Here is a 26,757-nt window from a genome sequence, read left to right as displayed (position 1 = left end):
AGCAAGAGTGTGTGTCCTGGTTTCTCAGATTATAAAGTTCTTGCTTTTCAGTATTCTATATTGTTTCCCAGAAATCTCAGTTAACAAGAAATTGTTTTCTCCATCTTGTGCTTTAACAGCCTTATTGAGATATAATTTACATATCCAAAGTACACCCATTTAAACTATACAATTCAACGGCTTTTAGTACATTTACAAAGTTGAACTCTTTTCCATCATCATCATCTAATTTTAGAATATTTTCATCACACCAGAAAGAAAGCTTAGAGAAGAAAGAGACAATATGCACTGGCAAAAGCAAAAACAAAAAAAAAAAAGGAAAGCTAATTTTTATCCTGTACTCATACATCCAGCTAGCATTATAAATTCTATCATAGAATTCCTGATATTTCAAATGATGTACCGTTCAATGAGGTTTATGGTTTGGTTCTTGACCCTATCTTTCCAAATTTAACTCTCGTTAGCTTTCTCCTTTCTCTACTCCAGCTGTGCACTATGATAATACACAATTATCTGCCATTGTTCTGGCATATCCAAGACTTCTTTGGCTATGGCTTTGCTGAAGGTGTCATTCGTTTGAAATCCTCCTCCTAAGAATCTCCCCCTTTTTCACCAGGCCTTCTCATGTTTACCAGTTTGCTGACCATTATTATAATAATAGCTATTTATTTCTCTCTTTACCAAGCATGTCATACATACTTTACAAACATTTATCTCTTTAGGCTTTACAACAATCATATTTGTTATAAATTTTTAGGCTTTTTTCAATAAATGAGAAAATCTGACCTTGAAGACCCCAAGATCATAGCCAACAAATGGAAAGCATTGGGATTCATGTATTTAATCACTAAGTGGGTAGATAGTCTTAACCTCAGAGCAATGAATTCTGCCAGACTAGCTGGCTAGAATTATAGTTATTCCTGTGCAAATTTGAATTGCCTATTAAGATATGGACAAAGCAGAAAATTTAGCACAGGTGTTCCAAGCTGGAATCATTTGAAAAGAAGCAACTGGGCAGCTTGGTACTACCTGTGGCTCCTCTTGTCACTAATCTGCACATTTCCTTCACCTTGGCTTTGAGTCTATGTTGTTCACCCTTTTCCAGGTTTTTGCCCAAGAGCAGCATAAGCCTTCTGCTGCTCTAAGACTCTTGGAAGGAAACACCTGTCATGTTTATTTGCCAATCCTGTAGCAGGATTGTGAGCTAGATGAATGCTTGCTGCGAGCTCCATCCTACAGGATTGGGCACCAGGCCCTGTCCTGTGAATGTGCTAAGTAAGACAAGTCTGAGGATCTGCAAGGCCCCTTTATGAACACAGGAAAGAAATGTGACCTGGTTATACTTGTGAAGACAAGTGCATCTGTCAAGTCCAGGCACACAGATGAGACTGTATGCTCCACGCCCTACAGAACTTATCTCTTTCAATCCTCACAATAGCCTAATTGTTTAAATACCCTTAGATCTGTTATATTGAATAGATGAGATCTGTTATATCTAATAGGCTTGGTAAGTGACAGAATGGGTGTGAGTTCCCAGATCTGTTTGATACCATAGCAGTACTCTTAATTAGTTCAATGTAGAGCAAAAATTGAGTCATCCCTGTATATATATATGAATACATGTATTTTATTCAGTTTTTGTTCCACTGTCTAATAAAGAGGAAGCACCACATTTTGAGTATTACTTACAATATTGACATAAGTATGAAGACATTAATTTTAGAATACTTTATATTAATTTAACAAAAATAAATATTTTAATACACTTTTTAAAAGAACTATTCCAAGAGGTATATAGAGTTCACAATGAAGGGCTAGGTGAGGCTGTGTCTTCCTTGGAATATTTAAACCTAATTTATTATCTAATTGTATTAGTCAAACTAAAGCATCTACATATTTCAGTAAAATGTATATGACTTTCATTGTGGAGACCATAAAACCTGTAATAACTGCTTTTAAGCATTTAATTTTTATTTAATTGGAATCACTATGTGACTAAATGTCTTTTCTAATATGTTAAATCTCTTTTCCTAGTTGCAGAATGTGATGCTCTTTCATGTGAATTTATAAAGTTTCTAAATCTGTTTGCCATATGCAGAGACTAATATGTATGTATATTTGTTTATGTATATATATGAAGTTTTAAATTAAAAAAGTATATAAATGTTTATGGTTGATCACCTCTTATCTCTCAGTTATGCCATTTTTCTCCTAAGTGTTTAAGTGGAGGATTTCAGATATTCTACTGATTTTCTTTTTTATCAAAATTAGTAATAAGTAGTACTTTAATCATTTTGATTGCATAAGTGGCCAAATTTCTGCTCTTAGATAGACTTATTTTATAGTAGAAGATAATCTTTGTGGAAGTACTTGCTCATATCCTGGACCTTCAATCTTGAAATTTGAGATTGTGTGTAAATTCAAAAGAAAATACTATCATTAAAAATTAACTTTCCCGAGATGGTTTTTAGTTTTTACATTCTTAAGTCTACCTTCATTCTTAGAAGACAAACTAATTGAGAACAATTATTATGTTTATTAAAATTATAATCCTAGAAGTTGAGATCCTGGCACATAGTGGGTGTCAACAGATGTTTTCTGAATGAATGAATGGGTCAGTGAATAAACAGCATAATGAATAATCAGCAGGTGCCTATAATTTTAGAACTGTAACCAATGATTCCATGAATGGCAGAAATATTTCTGCATACCTAAGAAGAATATTAAGGAACATTCCTATTCCTGTTTCTCAAACTCTTTTCTGCTCATTGAGTGGGATTGGGGATGGAGTGAGAGAGGGTGTATTTTTGAGCAAATATTCTTGATAGCCAGATACTTGCAAATAATTCCATCCAGACTGTAATAATACATTGAGAAGAAAGTGCCAGTGACTTTCCTTTTGCCACTACTATTAAAGCTTGAATACCTTTATTTTTCCTCCTCTCATGATGTTTGCTTTCACTGCCATATAAGCCATTAGTAACACAGAAATTCCTACATTTATCTCGTATTTTAAAAGCTTTCATGAAACTATCACAGTTTCTTTATGGATTCTGGAAAATTGATATCTTTCAGAGGTCTTATTATGCAAGATTTCATAACTAGACATGGTTTGAACTAGAGTGGTGGCCATATTAGTGACAAGTCAGTATCTTGGTGTTATATTTTGAAGAAGTCTTGAAATGACTTGACCAACTGGATTGTACAAGTGAAGAATAAAAAACACTAGTTTTCTGGTGTGAGAAACAATAGAGATAGTGATGCCTTTTCCTGAGATAGGGATCATGAGGGGAGGGTTTGTAGTATAAAATTAAACAGTGTACACAAAGTCTAATTCTACTTTGATCCAATATGGGGTGACAGGAACTAGATTTACCCTTCTACCTGAAATGATTGAAAAAAAGGAACAGACTGTATGAAGCAAGGGCTTTCAAAACGTTAGCCATCAGGCAATGTGTTATCCACAGTGATACCCAACACCCAGGAAACAAATGACATGAGCCCTATACTCTTATGTTCACGTCAATAGGTGCAGAAAGAACATTTGGCATCATCCAACATACATTGGTGATATAATCTCTCAATCAACTAGTTATGGAGGGAAATTTCCTCAACATTATAAAGGACTTCTAAGATGAATCTGCAGCTAATAGCATTAAATAATGAAAGACTAAATGCATTCTCTCTAAGATCAAGCACAAGGCCATGTTGTCTGGTCTCATTACTCTATACTATTCCACGTCTATTGTTCTGGAGAGTCTAGACAGTGTAATAAGGCAAGAAAAAGAAATAAGGGAAACTTAAATTCAAATGAAAGAAGAAAATTACTTTTATTCACAGATGACATGAAAATTTATATAGAAAATCCTATGAAATATATAACAACTACTAGAACTAATAAATGATTTAAGAAAAGTTTCAGGATGTAAGATCACAATTTAAAAATGCAATAAATTTCTTTATACTAGCAATAAATATTTGGAAATGACATTGAAAAATAAACATCTAGACTAGCATAAAAATATAAAATATTTAGGGATAGATCTAAGACATGCAAGACTAGCATACTGAAAATACAATGAAATGTTTTTGAGAGAAATTAAAGAAGGCAAATAAATGGAGAGATAGTCTATATTTATCACTTAGAATACTCAATGTTGTTAAAATACCAATTACATTTATAGTATATAAATGCTATAGTATATAGATGCTGCTGCATCTTGGCCTGGCTGCTCTCAATTGCCCTGATGGTACCTAGGGGTGGCAACAGCTCCTCCTGAGATGTGATGGTAACTAGGTTAGTGGTGGTGGTAAGGCTGCTCAGGGATCTCTGAGGTGCTGCTCTCTGCTCCCACTATGGATAGAACTTGTTTTTTATTTTATATTTAGGAATATGATCATTCTGAAATTGATATTAGTGTATGGTGTGATATAGAGATGATGACAATTTTTCCCTTCATGGATGTATAGCATATATAGCATACTTTATAGTATATAAATGTAATGTAATCCCAGTCAAAATTCCAACTTTTTTTGTGGATATTGAAAGTTAATACTAAAATGTATATGTAAACTTAAAGGACCAAATAGTCTGAAAAAAAAAAAAAGGAAAAGAATAAATTTGGAAAAAAAAAACCAGTATGGAGGACCTATACTGCCTTACTTTAAGACTTAAAAAGCTATGCATCCTAGAGCATGTCATAATGGTGTCAAGATAGGGTCTATGCATGTAGGAAGTGGGAACCTTCACCTGTGCTACAGGCAGTGCACTGTTGGTCCTGGCCTTTGGAAGCACTCTCCTCTCTGATCCCTTTTTTTTCCCTCCATTCTCACTATTCTGGTAATTCTTCTGGTAATTGTGTGGAGGAACCCTGCAATGTGGAGAGTTTCTATAATGGTTAGGGTCTGCTGCATATTTACTGCCTTAAACTGGAACTCCTTCTGTAACATTTGCTGCCTCTGTACCCTTTTCTCCTTCAACAACATCAAACTCCACAGTTTCTCCATCTACCACACTAGCAAGGCACTTCCCCGGGTCATTCTTCTTTATGGCAGTCTGGTGTACAAATACATCTTCCTTGGTGTCGTTCCTGTTGGTGAAACCATATCCATTTCTTACATTGAACTATTTTACTGTTCCCCAAACCTTGGCTGCCATGACATTTTTGTCCCCACCTGCAGGCAGCACCAGTATGAGGCCATCTGGGCCATTGCTCCCTGCCCCACTGCCAGTGATGCAGGGCTTAGTGTGGGCAGCACTGAGGGCTGTGGGGGTTAGCGTAGGGGAAGGTATAGTGAGGCTGCTGCATCTTGGCCTGGCTGCTCTCAATTGCCCTGATGGTACCTAGGGGTGGCAACAGCTCCTCCTGAGATGTGATGGTAACGAGGTTAGTGGTGGTGGTAAGGCTGCTCAGGGATCTCTGAGGTGCTGCTCTCTGCTCCCACTATGGATAGAACTTGTTTTTTATTTTATATTTAGGAGTATGATCATTCTGAAATTGATATTGGTGTCTGATATGACATAGAGATGATGACAATTTTTCCTTTCATGGATATTCATTTAATCTACTAATTTATTATAAAGACTATACTTTCCTCCACTGAATTTCAGTGGTATCTTGGTTGTAACTCACATGACTGTACCTGTGGGTCTCATCTGTACCTGATCTTTCAGTCTATTTGTCTATTCTTACACTAATATTGTTTTACTTACTACATAATGTCTTGCTATCTGTTAGAAAAAGTCTTCTAGCTCTGTTTTTTTCCCAAAATTCTTCTTGCTCATTAAGGTATTTTACACCTCTTTATCAATTTTATAATCAATTTGTAAATTTTCCCAATAACATTCACTGAATTTTAATTGAGATTGGATTGAGCTTCAAGATCACTTGGGGGAATATGATATCCTTACAATATTAAATCTTCTAATTCATGACATGCTATAACCTTCCATTTACTTAGATTATTTTTAAGCCCTCAGAAGTGTTTTGTACTAACAAATATTTCTATTTATTCCTAGGTTTAGTATATTTTGAAAATTGCAAATAGTATGAACTTTAAAACATTTTCTAACGACAGTAGTCCCTCAGTATCTGTAGGGGATTGGTTCCAGGATCCCACATGGATACAAAATATACAGATGCTCAAGTTCCCTATACAAAATGGCATAGTATTTTCATATAACCTATTCACATCCTCCTATATACCTTAAATAATCTCTAGATTATAATAGCTAATACATTATAAATGCTATGTAAATAGTTGTTATACTGCATTTCTGAATCATTCTAAAAATTTGTATTATTTTTATTATATTGTATTGTTAATTTTTATTCATTTTTTTGAATATTTTTGATCCACAGTTGAATAAATCTATGGATGCAGAACCCATGGATGTAAAGGGCCAACTGAATTTTTACTAGTATACGAGAATACAATTGATTTTTAAATGTTGATATTGTATCTCATGACCTCACTAAATTTACTTATTAATTCTAGTAGCTTAACTATATATTCTGTTGGGCTTTCTGCTTACATAATCTCGTTATCTATGTATAATGAAACATAACTGCTTCTGTTTAATCCCTATCAATTTTTTTTCCTTAATATACAGGCTAGGACTTCAAATACAATGTTGATGTATTGATAACAGACTTGCATGTCTAATTACAGAATGCAGGAAGATATTTTTCAAGATCTCACACTGGGCTTAATGTTTGCTATCAATTTCTTATGAATAACTTTTTTTTTTCCTCCTCCTGCTCCGCCCCATGATAACTTTTAATAGAAATAAGTTCCTTTCTATTACTAGCTTGGTAAAAGTTTTTAACTTGTATGAGGATTAATATTTATAATTTTTTGCATTTATTGAGGTGATCATTTATTTTATCCTTCAATCTGTGAATGTGTCAGCATAGATTGATTTTCAAATTTTAAATCACTTTTGCATTTCTAGAATAAATTAAATTTGGTTTATTTCTTTTACATAAATTGGAACTTAATTGGCTATATACTGTTTAGTATCTTTGCATCTATATTTGTGAGTGCACTTGGCCAATAATTTTCTTTACTTTTTAATAATTGACATCTTTATGTATTAAGATCAAGATAGCCTCCTGGAATATTTGTAAATGTTTTCTGTTTTTTGATCTCTAGACTCTTTTGTTTAAAATTGGTCTTATCTTTTTTTTAAACACCGGAGGATTTTATCAGTAGTGTTATATGGACACAGGAGGATTTTATCGGTAATGTTATATATAGTTATGTTTTTAAGCATTTTCTAAAATACAGATTAAATTTCTTTGTAAGATATAGGACTAATTAGATTTTCTGTTTCTTCTTGTGTCAGATTAATAAATTGTATTTTCAAGAATTTGTCCATTTTACCCCAAATATCATACTTTTTGGCATAGAGTTATTCATAATTTATTTGTATTACTTTTTTAATGTATATGGAATCAGTAATGTGTCCTCCTTCATATTTTGTATTGGTAATATTTATTTGCTCTCTTTTTTATTCATCAGCTTGCTAAGTTTTTATTACTTTATTTTTCAGCAACCAACTTTTGCATTTGTTAATTTTCTCCATTGTATATGTATTTTGTTTCACTGATTTTTGCTCTTTTTAAAAATATTCTCTTGTTTCTTCAGATGGAAGCTTAGATAATTGCTTTTCAGTCTTAACTATTTTTAAAATTTATGTAGTTAAGGCTATAATTCCTTTCTAAGTACTCCATTCTTTGACTTAAAATATTTCATATTTTTAATTTATTTTCTAATTTTAAACTTAAATTTCTTTTTTGACCCAAGTGACATTTTTCTTTTGTTCATTTTAAATTATGTAGTTGTCCTTTTGATATTTATTTCTTGATTAATTCCATTGTGGTCAGAAAACATGCTTTGTATGATTTCAATACTTTCACATTTGCTGAGTGTTGCTTTATGCATATGGTCAATTTTGATAAATTTCTATATGTACTTGAAAATAACATGTATTTTACAATGTTTAGATGCAGTACTTTGTATTTCTTATTTATGCAAATTTGATTACTTTTATGGTTCATATTTTCTCTATCTTTATATATACACACATATGTATACATACCATGTACACACAGACATACACATGTGTGTATACATACTTTTCTGCTTATTCTGTCAATTACAGAAGGAAGACTGTTGAAATACCCAACATTCAACCAGGAATGTGCATTTTTTTTTTTTGGAGACAGAGTCTCGCTTTGTTGCCCAGGCTAGAGTGAGTGCTGTTGCGTCAACCTAGCTCACAGCAACCTCAGACTCCTTGGCTTAAGCGATCCTACTGCCTCATCCTCCCGAGTAGCTGGGACTACAGACATGTGCCACTACGCCCGGCTAATTTTTTCTATACATATTTTTAGTTGGCCAGATAATTTCTATTTTTAGTAGAGACAGTGTCTCTCTCTTGCTCAGGCTGGTCTCGAACTCCTGACTTCGAGCGATCCACCTGCCTCGGCCTCCCAGAGTGCTAGGATTACAGGCGTGAGCCACTGCGCCTGGCGGGAATGTGCATTTTTGATTTCATTTTTCAATCTTGTCAGTTTTTGTGAGATGTACATTTTTAATTCATCCTTACCCCTATGGCAACCTTTCAGTGGTCTTAACAGACAACCAGAGTTGTAGCCAGTTTCCCTTTTCCTTGGTGATTTTTGAACTACCATATTTGTCTTCTTAAGAACTATAAAACTACAGAAATCTCTGCTTATTTTTATAGCCTCTGAGCAGCTGCTTTCTGCTTGGTCTTAGCATTTCATACTGCATATGCACATTTAGGAACTGGCAAATATCTTGAGGGGAAATTGCACAAAGAATGTCAGGCTCATTTCTCTTAAGCTCTCTTTTTTTCAGGAACTTGAGATCTCAGTTCTTAGAATCCTGGATGCTTTGATTGCTCTACAATTTGTTCAAACTAGTTTTTCAATCACCTAACTTTTAAAGGTGTTTTCAGTCAAAGGATATGTCTGAAACCACTACTGTGCCATAGCCACCATATTTATTTTAACTTGATTGCAAGCCTTTGTGAGGGCAGATGGAATGCTGTCTTAAAAATCTTCATACACCTAGTACATTGTTAACAATGTTGGGTATTTTATCAAGTAGAAGGGAAAGTAATTATTTTACTTTTCCTCTCAATCACTAAAACCCCAGTGCTGGAAGCAAGATAGGACAATGGATTAAATTCATGTTTTGTAGTTGGAAGCTTCCAAGTGTTATGTTACAAAGCAACTTAGCCAAGTTATTTTAACATGACTTTGTACAAAAAGAACGATAACATTTTGCAATGTGTGCATGAAAATTAAGTGATATAACACATAGTAAGTGCTCTCAAATATTCAGTTGATTTCTTTGACTCTCCACTCAGTTTAGTGACATATTTTAATTGCAATGGCCAGGTCAGCATTTATTTTTTCCAAGTAAGAACAAGAAGAATAACATTCTTAGGTACTTGTGTGAAGTTTCAGCTTTGTAGATTTAGTGATGGCAGTGACACAAATTACAAGGAAGCTGGTACTTACACAGAACTTTTCCATGCTGCTTCACTTTTACTGGTGCACTCTGGGGAATTGGACATAAACCTGAAAGCACAATCCAGCAGAAAAGAAGTCTTTGCCTCAGAGTCAGGAAGGAATTTAGCCTTGTGAGAAAAAGAACTAAAGTTCAAAAACTAACTTAATCCTGTGCACAGTCTCATTTTCTCTCCTTGAATCAAACCACTTTATGTCAAAAAGGAAAAATGCTCAGGGGAGCTGCCCCCACATAGCTGAGTTCAGCCTCTTTTGATCCAGCAAGAAGATGTTACAACCTCCAAAAGACTAACACTGGATGGAAAATCCCAAAGACCTGAGTATAGGTCAAGGCTGTCATCTAACTAGACACAGTTCCTGCCATCGGCCTATCCAGCAGATAGGTGTTATATCTGGAAAGTGAAAGCTTGCTATTCATCTTATCTCTGGAATCACAGTTTTATTCTCTTTATATAATTTATCATTAACTTCTCCATATTTATAGTTTCGAAAACATACTTCTCCCTGAGCTGTTAAAGCAGAATCTCTAGGGCTTTAAAATGGTTTTGTTCTTGGGAAAATAATCTTAGGAATTATGTAAATATAGCACTTGAAAAGAGTTAAAATCATGTATGTGAGAAATAAAGTATTATGGAGGCATTTATGTCTCTCCCTTTGTGGATTATAGTTCAAATTGAGTCATGAATAGAAAAATGTAAATAAGCTTATTTTATACCAAGTAAGGAGATAAAATGTTCAATAGCACAGTCAAGATCCTCTCAATTTAGTTTAGTGTAGGGAGTATTAAAGTTTAATTGAAATGTTGATATTAAAATTTCCCCAAATAAAAAGGAAATAGTATTAGAGAAAATTATGAGAAAAACAACCATTGCCTGGGAAATATCATTTACTTTTTATGATTCTGAATAGCAGATTAATGTGTCTGTAAGTTAGGTTTAATTTTCTTCTAGTCTTAAATCCAAATGACCCAACCTGAGATATTCTCAGCAGACTTTGAAATAATGTAGTCAATTGTGCCTTCTCTATGCTTCTGAAAGAAGCACTGAGAGTGAAGTTGCAGCCTGGTTTTACTCCTTTCCCCTTTTCTACTTCTAAAATGGAAATTTTATTTGGTTTTCCTGGAGCTATATACCTTATGACAGGGGAAGACATGAATGGAAGACTTCCATTTATTTTTTGTCTCCATACCAAAAAAACTCTACATTTCTTTTCACTGACCCTGGAATATTTCCCACTCATCAAAAGATTCAACAAGGGGTAAATCTTGGAAGTAAGCACCTGATAGTAATTAAAATGAATTCAAGATAGTAATTAAAATCAAGTGCTTACTTCTTAGATTTACCCCTTGTTGAATTTTTTGATACCACACACAAAAAATTAAAATACATCATCAAAGAAAGAATTTCAGTGTGGACCTTACTTTCTGGAGCAGAATCCATACAAGCTGTGGAAAAATAGGTACTTAATACAATAGCTCTTGGTTGTTTTAGTTTGTTTTATTATTTCTGTGTATCTTTAGGTATCCTAAAAGTTTTCCAGATCTTCAATTTAGGAAAAATATGAGATGGCTTATATTTTATGATTAGGAAATATTTTATCTATACAGAAAGATGAACAAATAATTTTAAATCCATTACAAACTTTTGCTAAATCGTATCAGTTTGCCAATTTATCTTAGTACTTCTTTTACATTTTAAAGCAATATGATATTACAAACACAGTTTTAACCCTTTGTGTATTCACCCCTGAATGCTTTTTTTCCTCCCTGTGTTGAAATAATCACTTCCTAAATGTGGTGTTTTTTATTTCTGTGTAAGTATATACATACAAATATATATATTTCTCTATATATGTATTTATTTCTATGTAATATATACATATATGTGCACATAAATATATACATGTGTAAGCAATATATATAAGTGGGCTGTATGTTTTCAAACACCATAAAAATGATTCATGTTGGACACTTTTTAAGCTTCTAGTTCAGTCATTTTAGCTGCTACATAGGGTCCCCTAATGTGAATAGATCAAAATTTACTTATCCATTCTATTGATGTTAGATTTTTAAGTTCTTTCCATTTTTTTTTACTAATGTTGTAATAAATATTTTTATGAATGACTCCTTGAGTACATATGTAGAAGTTTCTCTAGGACATAGACATGTGCCTAAGAGTGGGATTACTGTAATGAAAGACATATGTGTCTTGAACTCTACTTTTTATTAGCAGCTGTACCAATTTACACTCCTACCAACAGCAAATTAGAGGTCTGTTTCTCTACATCCATGCTGACACTTTATTGTATAAATTACATACTGTAGTGTATTGATTAGTCATAAAATAAAATAAAAAACAGCTTCAGAAATGTTATAAATTGCTACATTAGTCTTGCCCCAAAGAATGCTTATCAAACAAAATTAATAAAGCTTACAAAATTAACAAATATGTTTTGATTACATAGATATTAACGTTATCTAAAAAACCAAAAACTAAAAAACAAACATCATTGAAAGTTTCCTTTCTAAATATCTACATATAGATATAGATATATATGTAAAATCTCCAAGGGACTACAAATCCTGCATGGATTATTTTTAAGGTGAAAAAACAATAATAAGGGCATTTTTCAAGATGTTGTGCAAAAGCTACCCTGTGGCAAGGAGCCAGTGTTCACAGTGTAGTCCTTGTTTAGAGGAGATAGCACCTTAGATTCTCACCTTAACTATTCACTAAGCCAAAATCCTCCACAATATTCCGAGACACTTGTTCTTATGTACGATTACCCAAACAAATGGAATGATTGTTCTTCCCCGAGCTCATCTTGTCTGGACCCATAAGCACAATGCCAAACTAACACTGATCCCCAAAACACACTAGAACCACAAGAACCACATAACTGGCAGCTTGTTGTCTCTCAATATACAAATGTGAGTAGAGAAATGGTAAACAAATTTATTTAAAGCAAAAAAAAGGTTTTATTATCAAATTGGATTATTTTAGCTCATTTTTGTCTCATAAAGAGTCAAAGTCTTCTGATTTATTTTCCTCCCAATACTTTTCAAATGGTGGCAGGAATACAACAAATACAAATAAAAGCTTTGGGTGTCTAGTTAGGTAGTCAAATAGCAGGCTAATGCTGAGAATTATGAAAAATAATACAAGCCCACTTTAAATATTTTATTTTGGCTTAAAACATAAATGTACATGCATTTACAATATTTTCAAATATATTTAAGATCTTTTCTTAGAGAACAGATCTGTTGACTATATTTCTGTTTATTCTTTGTAGCACAAACCACACACAGAATTTAATCTATGATTTTTAGTACTCTAGAGTAGAACATGATTTTAAAGAAATTTACAAAGAAATCTTCTAGGTTTTTATTACTTTTATTTTGTTCTTCATTGGCCCATTCACATATAATTCAACAATATTTTTATTTAGTAAATTATGATAACCAAGCTTTTTGATAACAGTCAACTACATTTTCACAGAAATAAACCACTTTTTGGCACTTATATTTTATCAATGTACATACTATTTAATTAAACAACACAACTGTCACAACAAATGTGTTTGCTGGCATAGCACATTTGAAAACTATCCCAACTAACTCATGTAGAACTCTGAATCCTACTTGTGGAGCAGAAGTGCCAGCCATGCCAGTGGGGATCTCACAAGCTGAGAACATTTCATATGTAGCAAAATGGACAATATTAATTAACACTCACATTGGTAAAGTAAACTTTTTAAGAGAAAATCTGTTTCTATCCTCACAGTCAGAGTGAGTAAGGCAATGTGGGAATAAGTTTCTTTGGTTTTAATTAGCCATTTCTGAGGAAAATAAAAAGAGAATAGTCTAGGGTGTCCAAAAAACTTTAAAAAAAATCAAAATCAACATTGACTCAAGATGGTTTTGTGGCTTACAAACAGAACAGAAACACAACTTAGTATTTAGAAGTTCAAGTCACAGACCTACTGGGCGGTAGACCAGGAAGCGAGCAGAGGTGGTCAGGGTTCAACACTGGGTGGTAACAAGGACCAGGCTGGCTCACACAGGACCTGGAGTCAGATTAATGGCATTAAGTGGAGGTAAGACACAGTCATGATCAGCAATTGAGAAGGCTTGGAAGCTATCTCTGTTTGCAGCCAGCATTGAGCTGCTGCCAAGACAGAGGGAAAGAAGAGGAAAGGAGACATATCAGGACCTAGGCCACAGTGCCCACTGACTCAGGAACTGTGTTTGTGGTTACCTCAGGAGACACAGGCCCTAAACATTCATTATAAGACTTGTTTCTGAAGTATACCTGTTTAGAGACAACTGCAAAACCAGATTCAGAAGTTGGAACTCAGAAGAGAGAAACAAATACACATACAAATAAAGACCAAAAATGACAACAACAGCAGCAACATAAAAGTTCTCAATAAATTCTCTATCAACGTGAGCTTGAAAATTAAGATTCTAAAGCACAAACAGAAATCAATTCCATGAAAGACAGTCACAAATTCCACATGTATGCTTCCTTCTTGAATTCATAACAGTCAACCATTATTACCTCAAATATTGCCTTTCTGTCATTCCCTATGCTCTCTACTTCATAAACTTTTATTACATGTATGTTGAAGCTTTTCAATCTATCCCTGATATTTTTTCTTCTATCTTTCATATTGTTACCTATTTATATATCTTTGTAGTAGTTTGGGTTAATTTCTCAATACAGTCTTTTAATTCTCTCATTTTTTCTGTGGCTTTGCCCAAATTAGCATGCATCCCATAATTTAACTTAAATGTTACTATTTTCATTTCTAAAATTAATAATCATTACTTTAAAATAAATTCTATCTAGTTTTGATCCATATCAGTCTGCTTTTGTTTCATAGATCTTGTTCTTACTTTATAGTTTTCCTTCTTTTATCACTTGGAGGATTTTCAAAAAAATCACTTACAGTATATACATAATGCATTATACTATATAAGTAAATATACTATAATATACATAACAAAATACTTGGTGTAGAAATATTGGTATTTATTAGGCAGAATATTTTTCCCAGATGATTTTTCTACTTTTTGCATTTATTCAGGAAGAAATTATTCTAACCAACTAGACATCATTAAATAATGAGGGATAAATAAGATACTTTCAGAAATACAAAGGCTGAGAGTTTATAATTGAGAGATTCTCGCTGAAACATTATTAAAAGATGTTCTGCAGTAAGAAGAAAATAAACGCAAGGAAAGGAATGTGATGCTATAAGTATCCATGAACAAAAATAGTGCTAAATAATGTTGGTAAGGCTATTAAAGATAAGAAAAAATACAACACTAAGTCTTAGAGGGTGATTGCAAAGAGGTTTGAAGATAATTTCCTGTTATTTTGGAGGAGAAAAGATAAACTGAATAACTTTAGACTTTATTGGGACTATATAAAGTCAATGTTAATATTAAACATTGAAGAGTAAACACTAAAAAATATGAACACTTATTAAATATTTTTTCCTAGAGAGCACGTATAGGAAAGTTACATGTATCTATGATAGATCTAAGGAAAAGTAAATAATCTAACAGATGGTACAAAGTGAAAAGAGAAAGAGATGAAAAATAATGGTTAAAAAATACAAAAATGATTGAACAAATAAGTCCATACTTATAATAATAAGATATGTTAATGTACTAAACTCATATATAAGGATGAAGGCAACTAGACACTATATAAATAATATATACTTATGAATTTGATAAATAAAATTCAGACAAACTTAGCTTCTAAAGAATGCTTAAAGTAGTACAGAAAAGTTGAAAGTAAAATAAATAAATATGCTACAATATATTAGCAAAATACTTGACATAGTAATATTAATATTACACAAAAATTTTAAGAAAAAAGATTATTAAGGTTAGAGAGAAAGTTTTTGAAATGATGAAAGGAAAAAATATAAGATACTACAATATGGAACTTTCATATGCACATTTTTCTTTTGGAATTTATGTAACAAAATTCAAAATATTTACAAATATAATCTCTATGGGATATTCTCATATATCTGTCTAAGAAACAAAGTGTGTCAAACATATTTAATTAGGGAGCATTTAGACTATTTGAATGAAACAGATACAATTGATTAATTTGATGTAATGGATCTAAAAAATAAAAATCATGCATTCTTTTTAAGCAAAAACAGAAAACTCAACAAAAATTGATAATGTGATGATGTGAGAGACCATGTAAGTGTAATTTACCATTCTTACAGATACGACAACATGGTAATATTTTACATACAGGTAAAGTATTTGATCAAATTTACCCATTTTAAATATAATTTATTTAGCATCTGCTGTGTGATGGGCACTTTTCTAAGCACTGGAGATGCTATGATAAATAAGAAAGAAAAAATGTCTGCTCACATGGATCCTACATTATGACAGTCAAGACAGCAAATAAAACAAACTATTAATAGATACTAATATTTGCATGTAGGAAGATAGAGATAAGTTCTACAAAGAAATGAAGAAATAAAGAACTACAGCTGTGTGCATTTGCATGAATGTGCACTACTTTAGATATTTTAGGTGGCATGGTCAAGGATTACCTTTTTGTGGAGATAACATTTGAGCTGACACTTGAATGGGGACAGAAAATAATCCTTGAGAAAATCTTAGGGAAGAGGGTTTCTGGAAGAGGGAACACCAAGTGCAAAGCCATAAAGTCTAAATTGCTTGACGTGCTCAAGGAATAGCAAAGAAAGCAGTGTATCTGGGACTGACTGAGAGAAGTAGAGAGGCAGGAGATGAGATCAGATCATATAGAGTCTTAAAGGTCATGGTAAACATTTAGATTAAATTTTACTTCTGATGGAAAGCCATTGGAGAAATTTCAGAGAAATACATCAAAAAATTTACATTCTTTAAAGGTCACTCTGCTTGCTGGGAAAATTGACTCTTGTGCAAAGAGAGCAGCAAGGAGGCTATTGGAGCTGAATTGAGAGATGGTAGTAGTTGTCTAAGTCTATTGCAGTGAAGTGACTGCCTTTGCTATGGTTTTAAAGTTAACGCTCATTGGATTTGCCAGTAAATTGGACGTGAGAAATGCAGGAAAGAGAAGTGTCTGGAATGACAGGTTTGAGCCTGAATCTTTGTGTGAATGGTGGTGCCATTTATTGAGATGAGGAAATTTAGGAAAGAAGCAGAATTGGGGAAAAAGAGCAAGATTGTTTTAAGCACATTAAATTTGAGATGACTATTAAATATCCAAGAGGAGATACTGAGTAAGAAATTTGTTACAACTCCTAGAAAACTAAGACTAGGTAGAGACTTCCTCTACCTTATCAATGGCACCTGCCAATCAGCAAACATTATATACCCAGTAAAAGAGCATCATTTGTATCAAAGAAGCAACAATTGAAGTGCCTGGTGTTACTACTTCTCTTTAGTATATTTCTAAAGAAAATATTAGAAATATTCATATTTCTAACCAATGCAATAATGTAAAAAGTTTTAAAAATGAGATATAAGTATTGGAAAAGAAAATACAAAATTATGGTCAGTTATATCCAATATGTGTTTAAACATGTAAAAATCCAAGGGGATTTCCAGAAAATCTGTTAGAATCAATAATATTTTAGCACATTTGACTCAAAGACAAGTCTATTGGTTTCCTATTGCTGCTGTAGCAAATTATCACAAATTTAGTGGCTTAAAAACACTAATTTATCATTTTGTAGCTCTGGAGGTCAGAAGTCTGAAATGGGTCTCTAGAGAGTTGCATTCCTTCTGGAAGCTCTAGGAGAAAGTCTGCTTCTTTGTCTTTTCCAGCCTCTAAAGGCCACCTCCATTCCTTGACTCATGGACGACTCCTCTGTTCTCAAAGCTGGCAGCATCTTCAGATGTCTCTCTGACTCTTTTATTGCTTTCTTCCACTAGAAAGGACCCTTGTATTACACTGCCCTACTGGGATAATCCAGTATAATCTCATAAAGTCAGCTAATTAGCAACTTAATCTGATGTGCTACCTTAATTCTTCTTTGCCATATAATGTAATATATTTACAGGTTCTGAGAAATTAAGACATGAATATCTTGGGAGGGGCAGTATTTCATTGGCTACACCAATCAACAAAAGCAAAATTATTACTATTCCTCTATATCAACAATAGTAATTTAAAAATGTAACAATAATAGACACTTTATAAAAACAGCAAAGATTATTCAATATCTGGGAAGAACTCTAACAAATATTGTGAAGACAGTGACCAAACATTATTGAAGGGCATGAAGTAGGGCCTGAATAAATAAAAAGGTACGCTATTCTTATGGTAGATAAGACATCATAAATATGCCACTCTTCCCCAAATAAATCTACAAATTCTACATAATTATAAACTAGAAAACTGATTCCAAAGGTCATACAAAGAAGAAAAGATTCAAGAATGGCCAACATAATTATGAAAAAGAACTAGGGCCTTACCATATATCAATGTTTATTCTATCGCAATTAAAACAACATGTTTTTGTGCTGAAAAGAAAAGTAAATTAGCAGAACAGAACAGGCAATCCAAAAAGTTAAAAAAAATGACCTAAGGACATAGAAGAACATGTGGCATGACAGAATTGGCAGTATAAATCAGGGGGAATCTGTAGAAATCAAACTGAAGATATCTCAAAACATATAATGTTGAGTTAAAAAACAGATTGCTGAATGATACTTACAATAATATGCCAACCATGTTGTTTTTAAGACTTTTATTTGTAGGTACAGACATGTAGTATAAGTTCAGAAATATGAAATGGAATGAAACATACCAAATTCTTACCTTTGGGAAATGGCAGAGGGGAGTAGGTCTGGGGTTGTGAGGGTCATGGGAGGAAAAACACAAGATATTTCAATTCCATATGATAACATTTCAATTGTTCCATAAGCAAAATACTTGATGTAAACATGGAAAATATGAAAATTTGTTTACTCTAGCTAACTGGTAGTTAGGAATTTGATGTACTCTGTAGTTTTCTATATTTTAAACTCTTTAATAGGTAAAGAGAAAACATCAAAAAACACTTCTTAAACCTCAGAAATACATAATTTACTCTGCCAAAGGCCTTGACAATGTATATCTTTGAAAGCACACAGTTCACTACACTTTAAAAAAATAACCATGGCAACCATTGCACCATACTACAAAGGATCCATGGACCTATTGCATATGTAAAAATACATGAAGATTTGGGATAATGGATGGGGTATGGTAAAATGAGTATCTTTACAAGAAAATTAGCTTTCCTTTGCTATTGTTAATTTTTTGATGTTTCCTTATTTCAGACTCTAAAACCAGTAGATATAAAGCAAAAGAGGGTCTCTTTCAAAGGCAAAGAAATGTATTAATAGTATTTAAATGAATATCTGGAAACACTGTTGAAGATTGTAGGCTACGTACACTTAGCAAGTGTTGAAAAGAAACAGGATACAAGCTCTGGTTTTTTAATATATTGCTCTATCACAGAAATTTCTGCTGGATAATTTATGGAGACTGTAGAAATAATGTATGTGTCTGAAGGATGGAATGGTGGAAAAGATGCTGGTGAGTTTTCTTACTTTTGAAGATTTCTCTCAGCTTTTCGTTCTGTTCTCGAAATCTTTCTCTAAACAGATAGACTTACTTGTTCATTCATTTGTTCTTCAATAAATATTTTTGCATACCACCTTGTCCCAGGTTCTGTGCTAGGGATTAAAATAATAAAAAAACAAACAAAAACAGTAAACCTATCTTAAGTTATTTACTGTTTTCTCATGCCCGGAGACATATTGAAGTAGTTAATGTTTAATGTCCACATAGAGATTTTAAATCACTCAGAAGGCTTCCTCTCAAGAATATACAACCAACTAACTGAACAAATAAAACTCTGTATCATATTAAAATGAATTTGCCATGTAATGTCCAACTTCTTCAGTGCTAAGTTGTATGTGGAACTTTGTATTTCCTCAACACACTTTATTTACAGTTCATCACATGTAATTACATATTCAGGGTCACTTTAGCTTCCAGACACTGAGATCCTCAAATACATGGCCTACGTTCTGATTATTCATTGCTCTAAAAGCACCTCACGCAATACTTGATGCATATTAGGCACCCAGTAAACATTAGTGGAATAAATGAATAAATATAAATGTAGTGATACATACTTAAATGTGCCTGTGTTACTTTGTTTCTTACTTCCCCTGACAGTACCACTTAAATCATTTGCAGAGCAAGATTTAAGGTGAGTCATTACAAAAAAATCTCTGAATTGACAATGTTCCCAAAGAGATGCTCATAGGTTTGATTTTATTTTTTATTAATGCTTTTGGGGTTAATAAACTTTTTGGAATATATGATATTATTTTTACTTGTTCTTTAAAGTAAAGGGAATGTTAGTCTTTAAAAATTAAACATGATGTATTTGATAACTAAATGTATGCTATTATTTTCTGTGAATTTACAATTTTATGTCTAGGTCAGCATGTGGCAGGAACAGTTCTGGGATGAAAGAGGTCTGGATGATCTGCGACACCCCTTGGCCTCATGGTGTCTATCAAAACCACAGGAATTAGATTACACAGCCGTCTCTTTGAATGGCCAGGCTGTATCAAAGAATGCTCTCAGACTGGATTACTTTGCCATTCTTCATGCAACTGTTGCTTTATGTCATCTGTGATTTTCTAAAATTACCAATATGTCTGTTTTTTTTTCTTCTTCGTCCTATATTTCCGGTTTATCATCATATCCTGTTGGTTCTAGATTCAATTTCGAATGTTTCAGGTTCTCCACTATTTCCACTGACATCCTGGCCAAGACCACCATCTTCCCTCCCAGGACTTGCACAGTAGGCTTCCATTTGCTTTTCCTGTTTCCCCTCTTGCTCCTACTGTCTATTCTTCATCCAGAAGCCACAGTGAGTCTCTTAAAATGTACCTCCTTCAACCTCTTGCCCCAAGCCCTCCACTAGCTTCCTGTTCCCCTTAGACTAAAATGCAGAGATTTCTCCATGTCTTACAAGGTCCTACACTATCCGAACTTGGCCCCCTCTTTGACTTCATTTCTGACCTTTTCTGTCTCTGAGTCTTTGTTGTCCCTGTTCCTTCTACCTGGAAATCTTTAACAGAAAAATTTTAACTGGCTTGTTCCCACCTTTGTTAAATCCCACCTTAAGTGTCACAGCTTCAGAAAGGACTCTCCTGCCCTTGTTATATTTCAGTAGGGACATTTTAGCTTGTCATTTTTACCTTGTCATTTTTATACAATATCTTGTTATCTGTCTACCAATCCGTCTATCTATTTATCTCCAAAATGGAATGTTAGTAGGAGTTTTATTTTGACCTTATGGTAACCCCAGTGCACAGACAGTGCCTGGTACATAGGAGTTGCTCATTATTTTTTTTCCTCCTCCTTGAAGGCTTCCTTTATAGCTGGTGGCATTCATTGTGTTCCTTGGTTGTGCCGTCTAGTATTCTTGGTACCATTTTAATTATTTTTATTTTTCATTATTATGAATACATAATAATGGTACATATTTATGGGATACATGTGATATTTTGACACAAGCACATCATGTGTAATGGTCAAATCAGGGTAATTAGGGTATCCATCACCTCAAGTTTTTTTTTTCTCTGTGTTAGGAACATTCTAACTCTACTCTTCCAGTTATTTTGAAATATATATTTAATTATTGTTGATTATAGTCACCCTGTTATGATATCAAATATTAGCTCTTGTTCATTCTATCTAACTGTATTTTTGTATCCATTAACCAACCTTACTTTATTCCCTCCACCCAGTCCCCTTCCCAGCCTCTGGTAACCATCATTCTACTGCATGTCCATTAGCTCCCATATATGAGTGAGAACATGCAAGATTGGTCCTTATGTGCTTAGCTTCCTTCACTTAACATAATGTCCTCCAGTTTCATCCATGTTAGTGCAAATAACATGATTTTAGTCTTTTTTGTGGCTGAATAATATTTCATTATGTATATGTACCACATTTTCTTTATCAATTTATCTGTTGATGCATACTTAGGTTGATTCCATATCTTGGCTATAGTGCTACAATAATCATGGAAGTGCAAATATGTATGCTTTGTCTCCATAATGGATTGCAGACTACTTAGAAAGAGCATGCCTTCTCTCCCTTTGCTACTCAGCATATTTTTGCTCATGATGGTGATAATTGGGTTTTCCACTAACTGCTATTTATAGTAAAAAAATAGTTAGAAAACTAGAAAGAACCCAATATGACCTGGCATTTTAACCTGTTATCATGTTATCTTGAAGCATCCAGGTTGTTACACACTTTTTCCAATGTTTAACGGCACTTTATTTTCACTTATTGGCAAAATAGTTGCTATGTTAGGCAGCTTCTTAGGTCTTGAACTCTGATATTTTCTTTGAACCCTGGTATTTTCTTTTTTAACTGAATCTCTGCTAGTGTTTTTGCTAATTGCTAGACATTTCCAAATTTTGCTTGTATTTTAATCGTCATTAAGAGAACCGTAGAGAGCTATATCTTAACATAAAGGCCTATAAAATACTAAGTGTACAAAATGTCAATTTTGTAAAAACAGTGATTAAGAATGATGTCTTTGGAGCTAGACCTGACTGGTTTAGATCTTGGTCTCTCACAGTGTGACTTTGTCAATTTTTTTAAATTCACTGTGTCTAAGTTTCCTCATCTATAAATGGTAGATAACAGTTTCTACTCTATGGGGTTATAAAGATGAAATGACTTAATCAGTGCAAGACAGTTTTAACAGTGCCAGAAAAATATATTGTTGATAATTGCTAGCTGTTATTATAACAGCACAGTTATTATTAAAATCATTCATTTGTGAAACCAAAAATTTTATTAGCATTTACACTTGGCTTATTGTGGGAGCTCATGAAACATATTTGAAGACAAAAATTAACTTTGATAAACTATATTTGGCTAACATTGGTCAACTCTTTTGCAAATTACTCTTAAACAGAGAGATAAATAACAGGTAGTGAATGACTTATTTAAATTAGTAATTTCATTTTGTTTTTCATGTCTGGAAGATAATCATTCACTTTGCTCTTATAAGAAATAATAAAAAATCCACAACATTTGAAAACCATAAAATATAACCTGCTTTGCATAGAACTTGCATTTATTTTTTCAACCTGTATTTTAAATTTATTCTAAAAACTTGAAAAGCCTAACAAGGAGATCTTTTGTAATATTTCAATGAGTTAGGAAGTTTTCCTTTGGTGCTTTTAGTATGTAAATTGCCAAATGTAATGTCAGAAAATTAAAAAAACCTGCAACAAAACCAGAATATAAAACCAACTGCAAGAAGAAAGTTGAATTGACAAGTAAATTCTCTAGTTTACGTTAAGTGAAAAGCATAAATGTACTGTAAATAAATTATACTAAAAACTAAAGGTTTGTTTTAAATTACATTGTTTTTGCATTTCTATGATGCCTCTTTAAAAGATTATTGACGCTTGTTTAAAAACTTATTTCAATCTAACTTTCTGTACTTAACATTTATAAACAGTGAAGAATTTCTATGAGTAGTTTTTTAGTAAAGACATTTTGAAAACTTCAAGGTAACTTTTATTTTCCCTCAAATTACTTTAAATTCATTATTTAAATTATTTTTATTACTAAAATTTATTTTTCTTTTGAAACTAAGTGAATCTCTCCTTCTGAATTATGGAAATCTTTCATATTTTAGCAAAGGCAACCTTCCTGCTATGTAAGATTCAATCCATAGCAACATTTGTGTAGGAACCTTAATTCAATAGATAAATCAGTTCTTAATGGAAACATCAATGCAACATTAACAAGTGTGGACATTGCTGATTATATGAATGCTATAAACTTACTTTTCCTAAACGAAGATCTTTCCATTTTCCATCTCCATACTATGGGAAATAAAATTTTTTCACATTTCTTCACAAAGAAACATCATTCAACATACATCTGACTATAACTCTGACTGCCAATGCATTGGTCGTGGCTTGTTTTGTTCCATTATCTCCAGGGCACAGAAGAAACTGCACTATGAATAATGATGCTGTCATCATGAAATCACTTCAAACAGTATCACTTCCTGACACTTTTATTAAAAATGCTAGTGGTGGTAAATACACTTATTGAAACTATTGTTACTACCTAGCTATGTAAGCTTTATAAATATTTTCCTCATTTTATTATTTTTTAGTTTTTTAAAAAGCTGTCTCAGATTTGTTTTATAGAAGTTATTTCTCTTTTTTTTAATGTCTTCTTAGTAGGCAATCTGAATAATTACCTTTTGAAAATATTTCCCAACACCCAGCCTATTCAATAGTTTGAAGTACTGCATTGAGGAGTTATTCAATTTACATCAGTCATAGTTCTTGGCCACTGATAAAGGAGCTTAGCCATAAATCACACCACCTCTATCAACCTGCACATCCTAAATTCCAAGACATCAGGCTGTTTAGTGTCTCGTCTCTCTGATGAAGAGGTAGTGGAGACTCAGGAGTAAAAGAGGCAGCCTTGACTCAAGCAAAAAATCCTAAATAAACCAAGTCCAGATCCAGATTACATATATTTAACTTAATTCTGTAATTTGGGCAGAGGAGGGTGGAACTGATGAAAGAAACTTCATTCATGTCTGAGTTGAACTTACACCATTGTTTGCTGCTCTTTGACTACTTATACAGCTGAGGCAGCCCTAAAGTCTAATGTTCCCATGGGCAGTTGACATATTTGATGGCATTTGGCCTAAGACACAGTATAAATAAAGCCATGTCAGCTTGCACTGTATTGAAACCATAGAGAGAAGAAAAATCAATGAATTCCCAAATAGAAAATGATGAAACTCATGAAGGAAAGAACTAATATCCAATTTTGAGTAAAGGCAACACAAGAACATTAAAGACTTTAAACTACTTTTATAGATGTAGATAATAGATTATTTTTATATGTTCCAAGAGATTGAACTACTATTTCTATAAGCCATCTAGTTACCCTAATTTTGGAAGACAGAAGTTAGGTTACATACTACTAATGTTGATTTGGTGAGTGCGTGGTACGATAGTGTAAGAAAACAAAGATCAATGTCAAAATGACTGTAGAATCTCTGAGGAGTACACACGGATCAATATTTGTGTAAGCCACAGACTTTCATTTCCTTGTAGAAGCCTTGTAAGAAAGTGAAGTCCATTCTTCTGAGATGTTTTCCACTTTCCCAGTGAACTGTAAATTATCACAGGTAACAAAACACTAAAATGCCCCTTGCTTGGAACTTAAAGACCCTTGAAACATTAATTACTTCGGAAACTCATGAAATGAATAAAGTTTTCTTTGACTAACAAAATGGGCTTGAGTCAAGATCTGTTTGCCTCCAGGCATCTTAACTGTGGTGATGGCTGTGTGTGCAGAGTTGGGCTAACCAAGAGCCATGCAACTAGTCAGTCTCAGGTACACTCACGATTAGTGACTTGGGGACACAGAATAAGTTAACAAGTTCTTCTCCAGCTCAGGTATCCCCCAAAGAAATAGCTCCATATAGAGTCTTCGCAAGTTAAAATGCATTAAAGTTCTTGCTCTCCTTAGATGTAATCAGTAAATAGACCAGTAAATGGACTCGCATAAGTGTTTGGCTTCCTGCCTGGGGTGCCGTCTTCCCATTTGTTATGTTTCTGCCATGCGATGATGAATATGAAAGGTTGCCTGATGAAAGCCTCCTTACATGCAGACACCTGGATTTGGAGTGGAAGCATTTATGCAGGCAGGGGCTCATTCTCTGCTTCATGCTGCACAGCAGTTTTTCATGCTCATTAACTATCTACTGACCACACTTGAGCCCTTGTGCAAGCATTAAAGTAAATCGATTACCAAGGGGAAAATTATATCTCAGTAGATCCATTTCAAATAAAGTGTTTGAATAACATTAAGTGAACCAAGCAAAAATAAGATGGTAGTGAAATTAATGTGGTCAGATTTTAAACCTGCTGAATGTAAATAAATCCCCTGATAAAGTATTGCTGAAAAATCTAGTATGTTTCTTGTTACAGTATTTTGGAAAAATACAATTGTGTCTTGAAATTATTCTACCTTTTAAATATATATTTTAAACTTTCTTTTTGCTACTGTTATCTAAAAATAAAAAGCCTATTGGGAGCAAATTTTATTGTCCTGTGTAACTTAGTCATTAAGACCAGGCTGACTCTTTTCTTCTCGTTTGCTCTAGTGTTCAAAGAAACCATAACACACAGCGTCATTTTATTAAGCACCTCTAGCTATATATTAATCATATGAATAGTTCACATAAGAAGTTTTAAAGAAATCTCCTAACTGTTCTATACAAAACATTTAATTTAATATTTATAGTAATCACATGAAATAAAAACATTTTTTCTTTTTTGTTTTTTTGAAAACTGAAGTTTGGAGAGAATAAGTGACTTTTCCAAAGTCATACAGTTGTAAAAGGCAGAGTATGTTTTAACTTGAAAATAATTGCTCTGTAGTTTTTTTCAAATGAATTTTTGACCATTTTCCAGGCTTTATGCAAAGCAAAGAAGCTGCAGAACAAAATATAATACAATATTTGCTTTGTTGAGCTTACAACCAAGTGTGTGTGTGTTTGCAAGAGAGAGTGTGCATGCGAGGGAGAGATGGAAATATACAAGCACTTACAATAAAATGTGATAAAAGCTAAATGTGATAAAGGTTCATTCAAAATGTATAGCATTACAAAACAGGGAGTAAATACTCCTTTGAGGAGGTGTCAAGGGAGCCCTCAGAGGGAAGGTAATTTATGATTGAAGTTGGGAAGGAAAAGTGGATTAGGTATTAATCAAGCAGAAAACACAATGTGAAGCGAAAGAAACTAAAAGTATTCTTGAGTAGCTGGAGTGTTTGCATATAATTCAGCAGCCCTAGTGTAATTGGGAAGTGAGTGAGACTATAAAACTAAAAACCATCAAAAGCCTCAGAGGCTTTCCATGTCATGGTAAGGAGTTTAGATTTTACTTTTGGTCAACAGGGAACCATTAAAAGTTCTGAAACTCATTCTAAGCCTGAACTTCCCACAAATGCAGTACAGCAAGCATTAGTCTTGATGCAAACATTATGTTTTGGGACAGAAAAGAACATTTGAAAATAAGCAAAGAAGCAAACAAACTATACTGGGGAGGAGAATGGATGAA

The 26,757-nt window shown here is 33.2% G+C and overlaps 1 pseudogene; it reads right to left on the bottom strand.

Moving 5' to 3' along the window:
* LOC123646357 overlaps nt 1-26,757 on the bottom strand; it is a 152,184-nt pseudogene that overhangs the window by 72,442 nt on the left and 52,985 nt on the right.

Source organism: Lemur catta, chromosome 1 (assembly GCF_020740605.2).
Source record: "Lemur catta isolate mLemCat1 chromosome 1, mLemCat1.pri, whole genome shotgun sequence".
Classification (NCBI taxonomy): Eukaryota; Metazoa; Chordata; class Mammalia; order Primates; family Lemuridae; genus Lemur; species Lemur catta.
The sequence above is the reverse complement of the archived record's forward strand: the minus strand, read 5'-3'. Positions and strand labels throughout refer to the sequence as shown.